General features: G+C 39.8%; 1 non-coding gene across 1 annotated transcript; it reads right to left on the bottom strand.

Moving 5' to 3' along the window:
• Nucleotides 1-8167: 8167 nt before the first annotated feature.
• On the bottom strand, nt 8168-8275 carry LOC112725906 (small nucleolar RNA R71). The gene has a single exon (XR_003164986.1). It is a non-coding gene; the product is annotated as a small nucleolar RNA R71 (small nucleolar RNA).
• Between the last annotated feature and the right edge of the window lie 8890 nt (nt 8276-17165).

The raw sequence follows: 17165 nt of genomic DNA on the forward strand, positions 1-17165 counted from the left end.
TCTAATTCATTAATTTTATCCTTATGTATGCACAAATCTTTCAGAAATTTTGCATATTTAGGTACTTGCTGAATAACATCAAAAATGGGAACAGTTACCTTGACCTTTTTGAAAATTTCTACCATTTTGGGATCAAGTTCCATCTGCTTTCTGGACTTCCTTGCAAGATGTGGAAATGGGATAGGAATGGCGCCACTTGTTTCTTCTGTATCCTTTGGTGCTCCATTCCTTGACTGAGCTAATTCTTCTTCAACCTTGTCTTGTACTTTATCTTCCTTTTCAGCATCTTCTATTTCAGCATCTTCTACTTCTATCTCATCCTCAGCTGAGGCGTGTTCTATTGGGCTTGACTCCTCTTGATTCCTCTTTGACAGTGTGGTTTTGGACCTCAAAGTGATGGCATTGATGCCACCCTTCGGGTTAGTAAGGGTTGAGAAGGAATTCCACTAGAGTTCAATGGTTGGTTAGTGGAAGTAGGTAATGAATCTATCCGGGTGGCGAGAGCTTGTAAAGTGGCGTTCAGACCATTTAGAGTAGAGTTCAGTGTAGCCTGCATATCTTGTTGTCCTTGTGCAAGAGAACGAAGCATCTCGTCATTTGATGAGGAAGTAGGATAAGTGATCTGTGGAACTTGTTGTTGGTTTTGCTGGGGTCCTTGTGATTGCCTTAAGTGAGGAGCTCTATAAGGTTGGTTCTGATTCTGCTGTCTGTTGTTGTTATTCCACCTCTGGTTTCTATTGTTGTCTCTGCCTCCTCTGTTATAGTTATCTCTCCAGCCATGGTTGGAATTATCCCTCCAACCTTGGTTGGAGTTGTCTTGCCATCCTTGGTTATAGTTTCCACCTTGGTTGTAGTTGCTGCCTTGTTGATTGTATCCTTGATTCGGACGGTCATAAAAGTTATGAGTAGCTGCCACAGTGTTATCTTCTTGTTGGAGCTGCGAGCATTCATCAGTATAATGACTATAGTCAGCACAGATTCCGCATACTCTTTGTGGGACTAGCTGTTGGCTTTGTTGTGGTGTGGCAGGCTGAGCTTGTTGTTGTTGATTCAACTGTAATTGCTTCAGTAGGTTGGTCATTTCACATATACTCTGTGTAAGAGCAGTAGTCTCAGTGCTAGAGATTTTAAATAAGAGAATAGCGTTACAAGTATACCGAATTTGTCGTCAAGTAAAAACTCACAATAGAGTGAGGTCGAATCCCACAAGGATTGATTGATCAAGCAACTTTAATTAGAGGAATGTTCTAGTTGAGCGAATCCAGGATTTGAGTTTAGATTTGCAGAAAATAAAATGGCGGGAAGGTAAATGACAGAAAAAGTAAATGCTAGAATTAAAGAACTGAAAGTAAATGACTGAAGTAAATTGCAGAATTGTAAATGGGAATGGGGGAATTGCTCATAAAAGTAAGTAACAGAAAATAAAGAGAATGGGTAAGATCAGAAATGGGGAGTTCATTGGGCTCAGGAGATGTTGCATTCTCCGGATCAATTTCATTTTCATCTCTTCCTCAATCAATACACTCATTGATCTCCTTGGCAATCTTAAGTGATTGAATTACAATTTCTTGTAATTCAATCTCTCAAATCTTGATCAATAGCCAATTCCTTGGTCAATTGCTCATGAGAAGAGATGAAGTATGGTCACTGATTATACCACATGCATTTCCCAAATCAAGTGTTGAGAGGATTATAGTCACATATCCATCCAAACCCAATTTGGTCCAGCATGAGAAAGCATTTCTAGCTTGATCTCTTCATTCCTCTTTCAAGGTTCAGAAGAGATCCAAGTATGAATAGCTTCTTTTCCAAGATAACTACCCAATTGGATGAAGATCGAAAGCTTTCAAGTAAAATCAAGAGAAAAGATAGAAGAAGAATAATAAAAATTAGTATTGATCCATCAAATTACAACAGAGCTCCCTAACCCAATGAAAGGGGTTTAGTTGTTCATAGCTCTGGAAAATGAAAACAAAGATGGAGAATACATGATGATACTAGAAGTGCAGAGAAAGTAAATACAGAGAGTAATTTTATGCCCAGAGGCTCCCTATAATCTCCAACTCCCTAAATAATTCAAAGCTACTCCTATATATACTACTCTTCTACTCTTCTAGTTGGTTCTTCAAGTCTTGGGTCTGGGCCTTTGGATCTTGAGTTTGAAGCAGTTATCTTCTTCATTGGGCTTGGCTTTACTTGCAGAGAGAAAGTGTGAAGTGGGCAGAGACTTTAGCTTAGGACGTTAGTGGTGTTAACGTTCAATGAAAATATGGGTTCGAGAACGTTAGTGACATTCAACTTTTTCACTAACGTTCCTTACCCACGTAAGAGCCACGTTAACCTCAACGTTAGTGGCACAAACGTTCCCAATAACGTTGAGAAGCCTCCCTCTTCCCTAAGTTAGAGTCCACGTTAACTTAGTTAACGTGGCTCTTTTAACGTAGGCTTGCCAACCTTCGAGAACGTTAGTGACACTTAACATTGTCACTAACGTTCCAATGTACCCCTTAGCTCCCACGTTAGAGTCCACGTTAACTAGGTGAACGTGGCTTCTAACGTGGCCATGCTAGCCATCTCCAACGTTAGTGACAAAGTTGAGTATCACTAACGTTGGCTCAACATTCCCTTATCCACGTTAGCTTCCACGTTAACTAAGTTAACGTGGGAGTTAACGTGGCTCATGGTGGCATGTGTGGGCTCCTTCCAACGTTAGTGACAATGTTGGGTGTCACTAACGTTGGCGTCACCTCCCTTCTTCACGTTAACTTTCACGTTAACTAAGTTAACGTGGGAGTTAACGTGGCTTATTGGGGCTTGTGTGGGTTCCTTCCAACGTTAGTGACAATGTTTAGTGTCACTAACGTTGTCGACCACCTTGTTTCCTCACGTTAGCTTCCACGTTAACTAGGTTAACGTGGGAGTTAACGTGGCCTAGTGAGACTTGGCCAACGTTAGTGATAATGTTGAATGTCACTAACGTTGGCTTCCCCCCTTTCTTCTTAACGTTAGAGGCCACGTTAACTAAGTTAACGTGGTGACTAACGTGGCCACTTATGAGCTTGGTCCAACGTTAGTGATAATGTTAAGTGTCACTAATGTTGGCTCCATTTCCTTTCTTGCACGTTAGATTTCACGTTAACTTAGTTAACGTGACTCTTAACGTAGGCAATGATGGCTTCGAGAGCGTTATTGGCAATCACTTTTCTCATTAACTTTGCAAGTTACTCCCATTCCACGTTAGTGTTAACGTTAGTGTAACTAACGTAGCCACTGATGTGGTTCTTCTTTGCTTCCTTTGTCCTGAAATCAAGCAATAAAGTGCATCAAAGTTCTAGTCCAAGTCATGGGAAATGCAACATCCAATTTGTCCTTAAATTCATGTAAAATCCTCATAAAATCATGTAAAGTGCTCAATGTATGCTTGAATCAAGATGTAAGTGAATATCTACCCAAAACTAGCTTATTTCCTAAGGAAATGCATGAAACTACCCTAAAAACAGTAAAGAAAAGGTTAATGAAACTGGCCAAAATGCCCTGGCATCACAACCCCAAACTTAAAGCTTGCTTGTCCCTAAGCAAGTATTGGAACAAGAGAATCATGAATGGAATGCCAAGAGAAATGAGTCATTCTTGTGGAAGTCATGTCCCTGGTTTTATGGTGGTTTCATGCATAGCAACTTAGGTTCATTCCTGGCTTTCAGACCTTTATCATGTCCTAGAATACTCACTGTGATTGCATCCCATGAAACTTTTATTTATTGATCCTTTTGTTGTTATTTAGGCTTATTTGTGTTCTTAGGCTAAGTGTTCTGTAAGGGGGTAACTCTTTAAAATAAGCTTTCAGCCAACACTCCCGAACCAGTTGGTTCAAGGTGCTAGGTGTTGAAGCACCCCTAAGGACTTACTTGCTCAAGTCTCTCCCCCATACATACACACCACAGGCATATAGTTTATTTATTTTCTTTTCTTGAGACCTTGGTGTCCAGCACCTCTTTGGGTTACGAAATGCTCTGTATTGAGGGTTACTCTTGATAGTGGACTTTCAGCTGATAATCCCGAGTTAGTTAACCCAAGTTACCAAGTGATAAGGCACCCCTAAGAGCTTATTCATCCAAGTAGATCCCTCACACAGGAGCACCACAGACACATGTCTCAAGATTAAAACCATTGGTGCCTAGCCTTATTGCTTACTCTTTTTCTTTTATTCCTCAACTTTGATTGTTCTTTCCCTTTTTCTTATTAGGATCTTCTTATTTAGCTAGTCTCATGGGGTGTGTCTCAAGCATATTATTCATGACAGACAGTTGTCCTCCCACCTTATGGTTGAACCAACTTAGCTAATGATGAGCGGATAATTTATACGCTTTTTGGCATTATTTTTAGTATATTTTTAGTAGAATCTAGTTACTTTTAGGGATGTTTTCATTAGTTTTTATGTTAAATTTATATTTCTAGACTTTACTATGAGTTTGTGTGTTTTTTTGTGATTTCAGGTATTTTCTGGCTGAAATTGAGGGACTTGAGCAAAAATCAGATTCAGAGGTTGAAGAAGGACTGCTGATGCTGTTGGATTCTGACCTCCCTGTACTCAAAATGGATTTTCTAGAGCTACAGAACTCAAAATGGCGTGCGTCCAATTGCGTTGGAAAGAAGACATCCAGGGCTTTCCAGAAATGTATAATAGTCTATACTTTCCCCAAGTTTAGATGACGCAAACTGGCGTTCAACGCTAGCTATCTGCCCAATTCTGGCGTCCAGCGCCAGAAACAAGTTGCAAAGTGGAGTTCAACGCCCAAAATGGCACAAAAGCTGGCGTTCAACTCCAAGAATGACCTCTCCACATGTAGACTTCAAGCTCAGCCCAAGCACACACCAAGTGGACCCCGGAAGTGGATTTATGCATCAATTACTTACTTCTGTAAACCCTAGTAGCTAGTTTATTATAAATAGAACATTTTACTATTGTTTTTGACATCCTGGATTGTATTTTTGATCCTATGATCTCGTTTTGGGGGCTGGCCATTCGGCCATGCCTGAACCTTTCACTTATGTATTTTTAACGGTAGTGTTTCTACACTCCATAGATTAAGGTGTGGAGCTCTGCTGTTTCTCAAAGATTAATGCAAAGTACTACTGTTTTCTATTCAATTCAACTTATTACACTTCTAAGATATTCATTCGCACTTCAACTTGAATGTGATGAACGTGACAATCATCATCATTCCCTATGAACGCGTGCTTGACAACCACTTCCGTTCTTCCTTAGATTGAATGAGTATCTCTTAGATCTCTTAATCAGAATCTTCGTGGTGTAAGCTAGATTGATGGCGGCATTCATGAGAATCCGGAAAGTCTAAACCTTGTCTGTGGTATTCCGAGTAGGATTCTGGGATTGAATGACTGTGACGAGCTTCAAACTCGCGATTGCTGGGCGTAGTGACAGACACAAAAGGAGGGTGAATCCTATTCCAGCATGATCGGGAACCTCAGATGATTAGCCGTGCTGTGACAGAGCATTTGGACCATTTTCACAAGAGGAGGGGATGTAACCATTGACAACGGTGATGCCCTTGCATAAAGCCAGCCATGGAAAGGAGTAAGACTGATTGGATGAAGACAGCAGGAAAGCAGAGGTTCAGAGGAACGAAAGCATCTCTATACACTTATTTGAAATTCTCACCAATGATATGCATAAGTGTTTCTATCCTTATTTTCTACCTATTTATTATTTATGTTCGAAAACTCCATAATCTTTTGATATCCACCTGACTGAGATTTACAAGGTGACCATAGCTTGCTTCATACCGACAATCTCCGTGGGATCGACCCTTACTCACGTAAGGTTTATTACTTGGACGACCCAGTGCACTTGCTGGTTAGTTGTATTGAAGTTGTGACAAATTATGAATTGAGATTAGAGCACCAAGTTTTTGGAGCCATCACCAGAGATCACAATTTCGTGCACCAAGTTTTTGGCGCCATTGCCGGGGATTGTTCGAGTTTGGACAACTGACGGTTCATCTTGTTGCTCAGATTAGGTAACTTTCATTTTGTTCTCTTTTCAAAAATTTTTCAAAAATCTTTCAAAAATTTCTCCTTTGTTTTCGAAAAAAAAAATAAAAAAAATGTGTTTTCAAAAAAATTATTTTTCTTCAGAATTTTTAAGAATGAATTCTAGTGTTTCATGAAACATGTTGAATCCTATCTGGCTGTAAAGCCATACCCAAACTGCTTTGGGACTGGTCTTCAACTAATCACCTCAATGGATGTAATTTACATGCTAGAGCTTGGCTGGCTATTAAGCCATGCCTGACCCTTTGATTGGAGCTTTAGACTAAAGAGCATAAGATTCCTGGAATTCATATTAAAAATTTTAGAATCCTTATTTTTCTTTTTTCAAAATGATTTTTGAAAAAAAAAAGTAAAAGAAAAAAAAATAGAAAATCATAAAAATCAAAAATATTTTTTGTGTTTCTTGTTTGAGTCTTGAGTCAGATTTTAAGTTTGGTGTCAATTGCATATTCATCTAGCATATTTCGAAAATTCATGCATTCATAGTGTTCATCATGATCTTCATAGTGTTCTTGGTGTTCATCTTGACATTCATAGCATTCTTGCATGCATTCATTGTTTTGATCCATAACTTTCATGCATTGCATCATTTTTCTTGTTTTTCTCTCTCATCATAAAAATTCAAAAATAAAAAAAATATCTTTCCCTTTTTTTCTCTTAAAATTTCGAAAATTAGATTTGACTTTTTCCAAAATTTTTAAAATCTAGTTGTTTTTATGAGTCAAATCAAATTTTCAATTAAAAAAAATCTTATCTTTTTCAAAAATCAAATCTTTTTTCAATTTTTTTAAGTTATTTTCGAAAATTTCAAAAATATTTTTCAAAAATATTTTTCTTAATTTTACATCATATTTTCGAAAATAACATCATCAATTAATGTTTTGATTCAAAAATTTCAAGTTTGTTACTTACTTGTTAAGAAAGATTCAAACTTTAAGTTCTAGAATCATATCTTGTGATTTCTTGTGAATCAAGTCATTAATTGAGATTTTAAAAATCAAATCTTTTTCAAAAACTAATTTTTATCATATCTTTTTAAAAATATCTTCTTATCTTACCTTTTTCAAAAAAAAAAAAGTGATTGCAAAATATCTTTTCTAACTTCCTAACTTCTTATCTTTTCAAAATTTGTTTCAACTAACTAACTAACTTTTTGTTTGTTTCTTACCTTGTTCAAAACCACCTAACTAACTCTCTCTCTCTCTCTAATTTTCGAAAATATCTTCCCCCTTTTTCAAAAATTTCTTTTTAATTAACTAAATATTTTAATTTTTGATTTTAATTTTTGAAAGCTACTAACCTTTTTCAAAAACTATTTTCGAAAATCACTAACTCTTTTTCAAAAATAATTTTCAAAAATCCTTCCCCCTCATCTCCTTCTAATTATTTATTCATCTACTAACATCTCTTCCTCACATCACTCACCAAAAATCCGAACTCCCTCTCTCTCTCTGAGTTCAGATTTTCTTCTTCTTTTCTTCTACTCACACAAGGACCTCTATACTGTGGTATAAAGGATCTTTATTATTATTATTTTTTTCTGTGCCCTCTTCTTTGTCATATGAGCAGGAGCAAGGACAAGAATATTCTTGTTGAAGCAGATCCAGAACCTGAAAGGACTCTGAAGAGGAAACTAAGAGAAGCTAAATTACAATAATCCAGAGATAACCTTTCAGAAATTTTCGAACAGGAAGAGGAGATGGCAGCCGAAAATAATAATAATGCAAGGAGGATACTTGGTGACTTTACTGCACCTAATTCCAATTTACATGGAAGAAGCATCTCCATTCCTGCCATTGGAGCAAACAACTTTGAGCTGAAACCTCAGCTAGTTTCTCTGATGCAGCAGAACTGCAAGTTTCATGGACTTCCATCTGAAGATCCTTTTCAGTTCTTAACTGAATTCTTGCAGATATGCGATACTGTTAAGACTAATGGAGTAGATCCTGAAGTCTACAGGCTCATGCTTTTCCCTTTTGCTGTAAGAGACAGAGCTAGAGTATGGTTAGACTCTCAACCTAAGGATAGCCTGAACTCTTGGGATAAGCTGCTCAAGGCTTTCTTAGCCAAGTTCTTTCCTCCTCAAAAGCTGAGCAAGCTTAGAGTGGATGTTCAAACCTTCAGACAGAAAGAAGGTGAATCCCTCTATGAAGCTTGGGAGAGATACAAAGGACTGACCAAAAAGTGTCCTTCTGACATGCTTTCAGAATGGACCATCCTGGATATATTCTATGATGGTCTGTCTGAGTTATCTAAGATGTCATTGGATACCTCTGCAGGTGGATCCATTCACCTAAAGAAAATGCCTGCAGAAGCTCAAGAACTCATTGACATGGTTGCTAATAACCAGTTTATGTACACTTCTGAGAGGAATCCTGTGAGTAATGGGACGCCTATGAAGAAGGGAGTTCTTGAAATTGATACTCTGAATGCCATATTGGCTCAGAATAAAATATTGACTTAGCAAGTCAATATGATTTCTCAGAGTCTGAACGGAATGCAAGCAGCATCCAACAGTACTCAAGAGGCATCTTCTGAAAAAGAAGCTTATGATCCTGAAAACCCTGCAATAGCAGAGGTGAATTACTTAGGTGAACCTTATGGAAACACCTATAATCCATCATGGAGAAATCATCCAAATCTCTCATGGAAGGATCAACAAAAGCCTCAACAAGGCTTTAATAATGGTGGAAGATACATGTTTAACAATAGCAAGCCTTTTCCATCATCCACTCAGCAACAGATAGAGAATTCTGAGCAGAATCCATCTAGCTTAGCAAATTTAGTCTCTGATCTATCTAAGGCCACTGTGAGTTTCATGAATGAAACAAGGTCTTCCATTAGAAATTTGGAAGCACAAGTGGGCCAGCTGAGTAAAAGGATCACTGAAATCCCTCCTAGTACTCTCCCAAGCAATACAGAAGAGAATCCAAAAGGAGAGTGCAAGGCCATTGAATTAATTACCATGGCCGAACCCAAAGAGGGAGAGGAAGACGTGAATCCCAAGGAGGAAGACCTCCTGGGATGTCCAGTGATCAATAAGGAGCTTCCCTTTGAGGAACCAAAGGAATCTGAGGCTCATCTAGAGACCATAGAGATTCCATTGAACCTCCTTATGCCATTCATGAGCTCTGATGAGTATTCCTCTTCTGAAGAGAATGAGGATGTTACTGAAGAGCAAGCTGCCAAGTTTCTTGGTGCAATCATGAAGCTGAATGCCAAATTATTTGGTATTGAGACTTGGGAAGATGAACCTCCCTTGTTCACAAATGAACTAAGTGATCTGGATCAACTGACATTGCCTCAGAAGAAACAGGATCCTGAAAAGTTCATAATACCTTGTACCATAGGCACCATGATCTTTAAGGCTCTGTATGACCTTGGTTCAGGAATAAACCTCATGCCCCTCTCTGTAATAGAGAAACTAGGAATCTATAGGGTGCAAGCTGCTAAAATCTCATTAGAGATGGCAGACAATTCAAGAAAACAGGCTTATGGACAAGTAGAGGACGTGTTAGTAAAGGTTGAAGGCCTTTACATCCCTGCTGATTTCGTAGTCCTGGATACTGGAAAGGAAGAGGATGAATCCATCATCCTAGGAAGACCTTTCCTAGCCACAACAAGAGCTGTGATTGATGTGGACAGAGGAGAATTGATCCTTCAATTAAATAAGGACAACCTTGTGTTTACAACTCAAGGATCTCTCTCTGCACTCATGGAGAGGAAGCAAAAAAAACTTCTCTCAAAGCAGAGTCAACCAAAGCCCCCACAGTCAAACTCTAAGTTTGGTGTCAAACCCCCATATCCAAACTCTAAGTTTGGTGTTGGGAGGTCTCAACAAAGCTCTGCACATCTGTGAGGCTCCATGAGAGCCCACTGTCAAGCTATTGACATTAAAGAAGTGCTTGTTGGGAGGCAACCTAATTTTTATTTATCTAACTATATTTTTCTTAGTTATATGTCTTTATAGGTTCATGATCATGTGGAGTCACAAAATAAACGAAAAATTTAGAAACAGAATCAAAAACAGCAGAAGAAAAATCACACCCTGGAGGAAGCACCTGCCTGGCGTTCAACGCCAGAACAGAGCATGGTTCTGGTGCTGAACGCCCAAAATGGGCAGTATCTGGGCGCTGAACGCCCAAAATGGGCATCATCTGGGCGCTGAACGCCAGAATTGCACCCTAGAGAGGAGCTGGCGCTGAACGCCCAGAACAAGCATGGTTCTGGCGTTCAACGCCAGAAATGGGCAACAAATGGGCGTTGAACGCCCAAAATGGGCACCAACCTGGCGCTGAACGCCCAGAGTTGTGTGCAAGGGCATTTTACATGCCTAATTTGGTGCAAGGTTGTAAATCCTTGAACACCTCAGGATCTGTGGACCCCACAGGATCACCTCAAGATCTGTGGACCCCACAGGATCCCCACCTACCTCCACTCACTTCTTCTTACCCCTCTTTCACACAATCCCATAAACACTCTTCCCCAAAAATCTTCACCAATCACCTCAATCTCTCTTCCCTATCACCACTTCACCACTCACATCCATCCACTCTTCCCCATAAACTTACCTCATAAACTCCACCTAACTTCAAAATTCAAAATCAATTTCCCACCCAAACCCACCCTTATGGCCGAAACTTACCCACCCTTCCTTCCCTATATATAGCCCTCCATTCTTCCTCATTTTCACACAACACAACCCTCTTTTCTCTTCTTGGCCGAAACACACCTCCCCCCTCCTCTCCATATTTTCTTCTTCTTCTTCTTCATCTATTCTTTCTTCTCTTGCTCGAGGGCGAGCAAAATTCTAAGTTTGGTGTGGTAAAAGCATAAGCTTTTTGTTTTTCCATTACCATTGATGGCACCTAAGACCGGAGAATCCTCTAGAAAAGGGAAAGGGAAGACAAAAACTTCCACCTCCGAGTCATGGGAGATGGAAAGATTCATCTCCAAAGCTCATCAAGACCACTTCTATGATGTTGTGGCCAAGAAGAAGGTGATCCCCGAGGTCCCTTTCAAACTAAAAAAAAAATGAGTATCCGGAGATCCGACATGAAATTCAAAGAAGAGGTTGGAAAGTTCTAACAAATCCCATCCAACAAGTCGGCATCCTAATGGTTCAAGAGTTCTATGCCAATGCATGGATCACCAAGAACCATGATCAAAGTAAGAACCCGGATCCAAAGAACTATGTTACAATGGTTCGGGGGAAATACTTGGATTTTAGTCCGGAAAATGTGAGGTTGGCGTTTAACTTGCCTATGATGCAAGGAGATAAACCCCCCTACACTAGAAGGGTCAACTTTAATCAAACGTTGGACCAAGTCCTCATGGACATATGTGTGGAAGGAGCTCAATGGAAGATTGACTCCAAAGGCAAGCCGGTTCAACTAAGAAGATTGGACCTCAAGCCTGTGGCTAGAGGATGGTTGGAGTTCATCCAACGCTCCATCATCCCCACTAGCAACCGATCTGAAGTTACTGTGGATCGGGCCATCATGATCTATAGTATCATGATTGGAGAAGAAGTAGAGGTTCATGAAGTCATCTCCCTTAAACTCTACAAAATAGCCGAAAAGCCCTCTCCTGGGACAAGGCTAGCTTTTCCTCATCTTATCTGCCATCTATGTTACTCAGCTGGAGCTTCCATAGAAGGAGACATTCCCGTTGAGGAAGAAAAGCCCATCACTAAGAAAAGGATGGAGCAAGCAAGAGAGCTCATTCATGGAGCTCAAGAGACGCATGAATCTCATCACCATGAGATCACGGAGATGCCTCAAATGTATTTTCCTCCACAAAACTATTGGGAGCAAATCAATACCTCTCTAGGAGAATTAAGTTCCAACATGGGACAATTAAGGGTGGAACATCAAGAGCACTCCATCATCCTTCATGAAATAAGAGAAGATCAAAAAGCAATGAGGGAGGAGCAACAAAGACAAGGAAGAGACATAGAAGAGCTCAAGGACATCATTGGTTCCTCAAGAAGGAAATGCCACCATCACTAAGGTGGACTCATTCCTTGTTCTTACTTTCTCTGTTTTTCGTTTTCTCTATGTTAAGTGCTTATCTATGTTTGTGTCTTCATTACATGATCATTAGTAGTTAGTAACTTTGTCTTAAAGTTATGAATGTCCTATGAATCCATCACCTCTCTTAAATGAAAAATGTTTTAATTCAAAATAACAAGAAGTACATGAGTTTTGAATTTATCCTTGAACTTAGTTTAATTATATTGATGTGGTGACAATGCTTCTTGTTTTCTGAATGTATGCTTAAACAGTGCATATGTCTTTTGAAGTTATTGTTTAAGAATGTTAAATATGTTGGCTCTTGAAAGAATGATGACAAGGAGACATGTTATTTGATAATCTAAAAAATCATAAAAATGATTCTTGAAGCAAGAAAAAGCAGCAAAGAACAAAGCTTGCAGAAAAAAAATAGGCGAAAAAAAAAGCAAGCAGAAAAAGCCAAAAGCTCTTAAAACCAAGAGGCAAGAGCAAAAAGCCAATAACCCTTAAAACCAAAAGGCAAGGGTAAATAAAGAGGATCCCAAGGCTTTGAGCATCAGTGGATAGGAGGGCCTACAGGAATAAAATCCTGGTCTAAGTGGCTAAACCAAGCTGTCCCTAACCATGTGTTTGTGGCGTGTAGGTGTCAAGTGAAAACTTGAGACTGAGCGGTTAAAGTCAAGGTCCAAAGCAAAAAAAAAAAGAGTGTGCTTAAGAACCCTGGACACCTCTAATTGGGGACTTTAGCAAAGCTGAGTCACAATCTGAAAAGGTTCACCCAATTATGTGTCTGTGGTATTTATGTATCCGGTGGTAATACTGGAAAACAAAGTGCTTAGCGCCACGGCCAAGACTCATAAAATAGCTGTGTTCAAGAATCATCATACTGAACTAGGAGAATCAATAACACTATCTGAACTCTGAGTTCCTATAGATGCCAATCATTCTGAACTTCAATGGATAAAGTGAGATGCCAAAACTATTCAAGAGGCAAAAAGCTATAAGTCCCGCTCATCTGATTGGAGCTATGTTTCATTGATAGTTTGGAATTTATAGTATATTCTCTTCTTTTTATCCTATTTGATTTTCAGTTGCTTGGGGACAAGCAACAATTTAAGTTTGGTGTTGTGATGAGCGGATAATTTATACGCTTTTTGGCATTGTTTTTAGTATGTTTTTAGTAGAATCTAGTTACTTTTAGGGATGTTTTCATTAGTTTTTATGTTAAATTCACATTTCTGGACTTTACTATGAGTTTTTGTGTTTTTCTGTGATTTCAGGTATTTTCTGGCTGAAATTGAGGGACTTGAGCAAAAATCAGATTCAGAGGTTGAAGAAGGACTGCTGATGCTGTTGGATTCTGACCTCCCTGCACTCAAAATGGATTTTCTGGAGCTAGAGAACTCAAAATGGCGCGCTTCTAATTGCGTTGGAAAGAAGACATCCAGGGCTTTCCAGCAATATATAATAGGCCATACTTTGCCCAAGTTTAGATGACGCAAATTGGCGTTCAACGCCAGCTATCTACCCAATTCTGGCGTCCAACGCCAGAAACAAGTTGCAAAGTGGAGTTCAACGCCCAAAATGGCACAAAAGCTGGCGTTCAACTCCAAGAATGACCTCTCCACGTGTAGACTTCAAGCTCAGCCCAAGCACACACCAAGTGGGCCCCAGAAGTGGATTTATGCATCAATTACTTACTTCTGTAAACCCTAGTAGCTAGTTTATTATAAATAGGACATTTTACTATTGTATTTGACATCCTGGATTGTATTTTTGATCCTGTGATCTTGTTTTGGGGGCTGGCCATTCGGCCATGCCTGAACCTTTCACTTATGTATTTTTAACGGTAGAGTTTCTACACTCCATAGATTAAGGTGTGGAGCTCTGCTGTTCCTCAAAGATTAATGCAAAGTACTACTGTTTTCTATTCAATTCAACTTATTCCGCTTCTAAGATATTCATTCGCACTTCAACCTGAATGTGATGAACGTGACAATCATCATCATTCCCTATGAACGCGTGCCTGACAACCACTTCCGTTCTTCCTTAGATTGAATGAGTATCTCTTAGATCTCTTAATCAGAATCTTCGTGGTGTAAGCTAGATTGATGGCGGCATTCATGAGAATCCGGAAAGTCTAAACCTTGTCTGTGGTATTCCGAGTAGGATTCTGGGATTGAATGACTGTGACGAGCTTCAAACTCGCGATTGCTGGGCGTAGTGACAGACACAAAAGGAAGGTGAATCCTATTCCAGCATGATCGGGAACCTCAGATGATTAGCCGTGCTATGACAGAGCATTTGAACCATTTTCACAAGAGGAGGGGATGTAACCATTAACAACGGTGATGCCCTTGCATAAAGCCAGCCATGGAAAGGAGTAAGACTGATTGGATGAAGACAGCAGGAAAGCAGAGGTTCAGAGGAACGAAAGCATCTCTATACACTTATTTGAAATTCTCACCAATGATATACATAAGTGTTTCTATCCTTATTTTCTATCTATTTATTATTTATGTTCGAAAACTCCATAATCTTTTGATATCCGCCTGACTGAGATTTACAAGGTGACCATAGCTTGCTTCATACCGATAATCTCCGTGGGATCGACCCTTACTCACGTAAGGTTTATTACTTGGACGACCCAGTGCACTTGCTGGTTAGTTGTATCGAAGTTGTGACAAATTATGAATTGAGATTAGAGCACTAAGTTTTTAGAGCCATCACCAGAGATCACAATTTCGTGCACCAGCTAACTTATGACTTTACCATAAACTCATGAACTTACTCCATAGTATGAACTCTTCTCTGGTCTTTAAAAACACTCATTCTCTTTTTCATTTGATTTAAAGGAACAAGCATACAAATAAGCAAAGTAAGGCTGCAGTGACATAAGGACTAGCAATCATAAACCTCTTCAACACAAAAACTTAAAAGACAGAATTTAAAAAGGTTTAAACTAACATGGAAGCAAGTTCTATTTCATACAAGATCTTCCTTATTTAAAGCATAGAGAAAGATGGACCAAAGAAGGAACTCCACCACCTTTTACTCATGTGGTTGCCCATGCTTTCCTCCTTGTTTGTCTTCTTTGTGTCCTCTTGTATTTCCTCGCATCCGTGCCAATCTTGCTTGCTTCCAATCCTCAAGTGCCTTCCTCACTGCTTCATGACTTTCTTCCACCATTTGTCTTTCTTCTCGTGCTAATTCATCCCTCATTTCTTCATACCTTGTGATTCCTGGATGCAATATAGGCAGCTGTCCTACCAAGTAACCGAGCCTGGCTTGAGTATTTATATGATGCCCAGTCTCGCTCAGGTAAACTCCTTCTGAGAATGCCCTTTGCTCGTCCAATAGTTCTGCCTGTTCTATTTGTCTTCGATGCATCTCATGTATATGTGCACCTTGATGTGCTTGGATGTTGATTAGCCTCTGGATGGATTCTTGTTGCTCATTTTGCCTTTGTTCCATCCTGTGGAATGTTTCACTCCATTGTTGCCCTTGACTCAGTTGATGATCCATCATTTGCTTTTGCCACTCCCCTTGTTGAGTCATCCATCTTGAGAGTGACTCCTCTTGCTGCCCCATCATCTGTAGTTGAAGCTCTCTCTGTGCTCCTTGGATTTCCAAATATTGTCGAGATAGTCCATCAATGGCATCCTGCAATTCGTGCATATCCAAGGTGGCTGGTGCTTGCCCCTCTAAGACTTGTCCTTCCACTTCTTGAGGGGCTGTCCTCTTCCTTTGCTTCCGTTGAGGCAGGGGGGATGCGGTGGCATGCATTCGTCGAACAGTTATTGGAATGCCCTCTTTTATCCATACGGGGTCCTCATCTTCAAACACCACCCCAGCTTTCTTGCACAGTCGATAAATAGTGCTGGAGTAACCTAACGTTCCTCTTGAGTCACTTTTCTCTGCCATTTTTCTAATGCCTTCTGCTATGAGTTCATGAACCTTGATTTCTCCTCCTTTGAGTATACAGTGTACCAGTGTGGCTCTCTTGAGATTCACCTCCGAGTTGTTCGCTGCTGGGAGGATGGACCTCCTTACAATTTCGAACCACCCCTTTGCTTCTGGAGTGAGATCTGCTCTCTTGATGAACCTTGGTCTCCTATCTACATATCTTTCCCAGTCAGCCCCTGGTACACAAATGTCTTGCACAATCTGGTCATGATTAGAGTTGTTGTCCATTCTTGAATGATAACTCTCTTCTTCAAACGGTATGGACCGCAGTTTTAATGCCTTCATGACACTCATGGGACCAAAATCCATAATCTTTCCTCTCACAAAGCTTGTATATGACTCATCTGCCTTATCATATCGGACCGCATTTGCATAAAACTCTCTTATAAGATTTGCATTCACCTTAATGACCGGATCAATGAGGAGCTCCCATCTTCTCTTTTCTACCTTCTTTTTGATTTTGGGACACTCAGTTTTCCTAACTTGAAATCCCAGCTCATAAATGATCTCCTTATCCACCATCCACCCGTATTACAATGCATGGTGCAAGCTTCTAAATCTCTTTTCATCATACGGGTGTTGCTCCATAGGTTCCTTTCCCTTCCTTCTTTTAGAGCTCGAAGATGCCATGAATGAGGGTTAATGTGTGAAGTTGGCAATGGTGTGGAGACTTTTGTTTGTTTAGGGTTGAGTGCAATGAAGGGAGTGAAGGGTAATCCGAAATGGAGAGGTGTGCAGAGTGGGGTACGGAACAAGGATCACTTATATAGAGAGGTTGTGAGTGAATGGAGGGTGTGGATTGATGGAGTGGTTGTTTGATGGACGGTTGGGGTTGTGCATGGAGAAAGGACAAGGATCATCACTTTATGATGGAGATTGCTCGGTCTTCAAGGGTCCCATCCTTTTCAATGTTGCATGGCAACATTTTCCCATGCCTTCCCTTTTTAGACAAGTGTGTAGTTTCTCCTCATGAAGTGGCCGAACCCTTCTCATTTAATTGTCCAATCAATCTCCTTCAATGCTCCTTTTCTTTCCCTATAAAGATCAAATAAGAAAAGTAAGAAATATCATAAAAAAAATCAATTTAAATTTTTACGGCTAGAATAATAAAGA

This window comes from Arachis hypogaea, chromosome 11 (genome assembly GCF_003086295.3).
Source record: "Arachis hypogaea cultivar Tifrunner chromosome 11, arahy.Tifrunner.gnm2.J5K5, whole genome shotgun sequence".
NCBI lineage: Eukaryota > Viridiplantae > Streptophyta > Magnoliopsida > Fabales > Fabaceae > Arachis > Arachis hypogaea.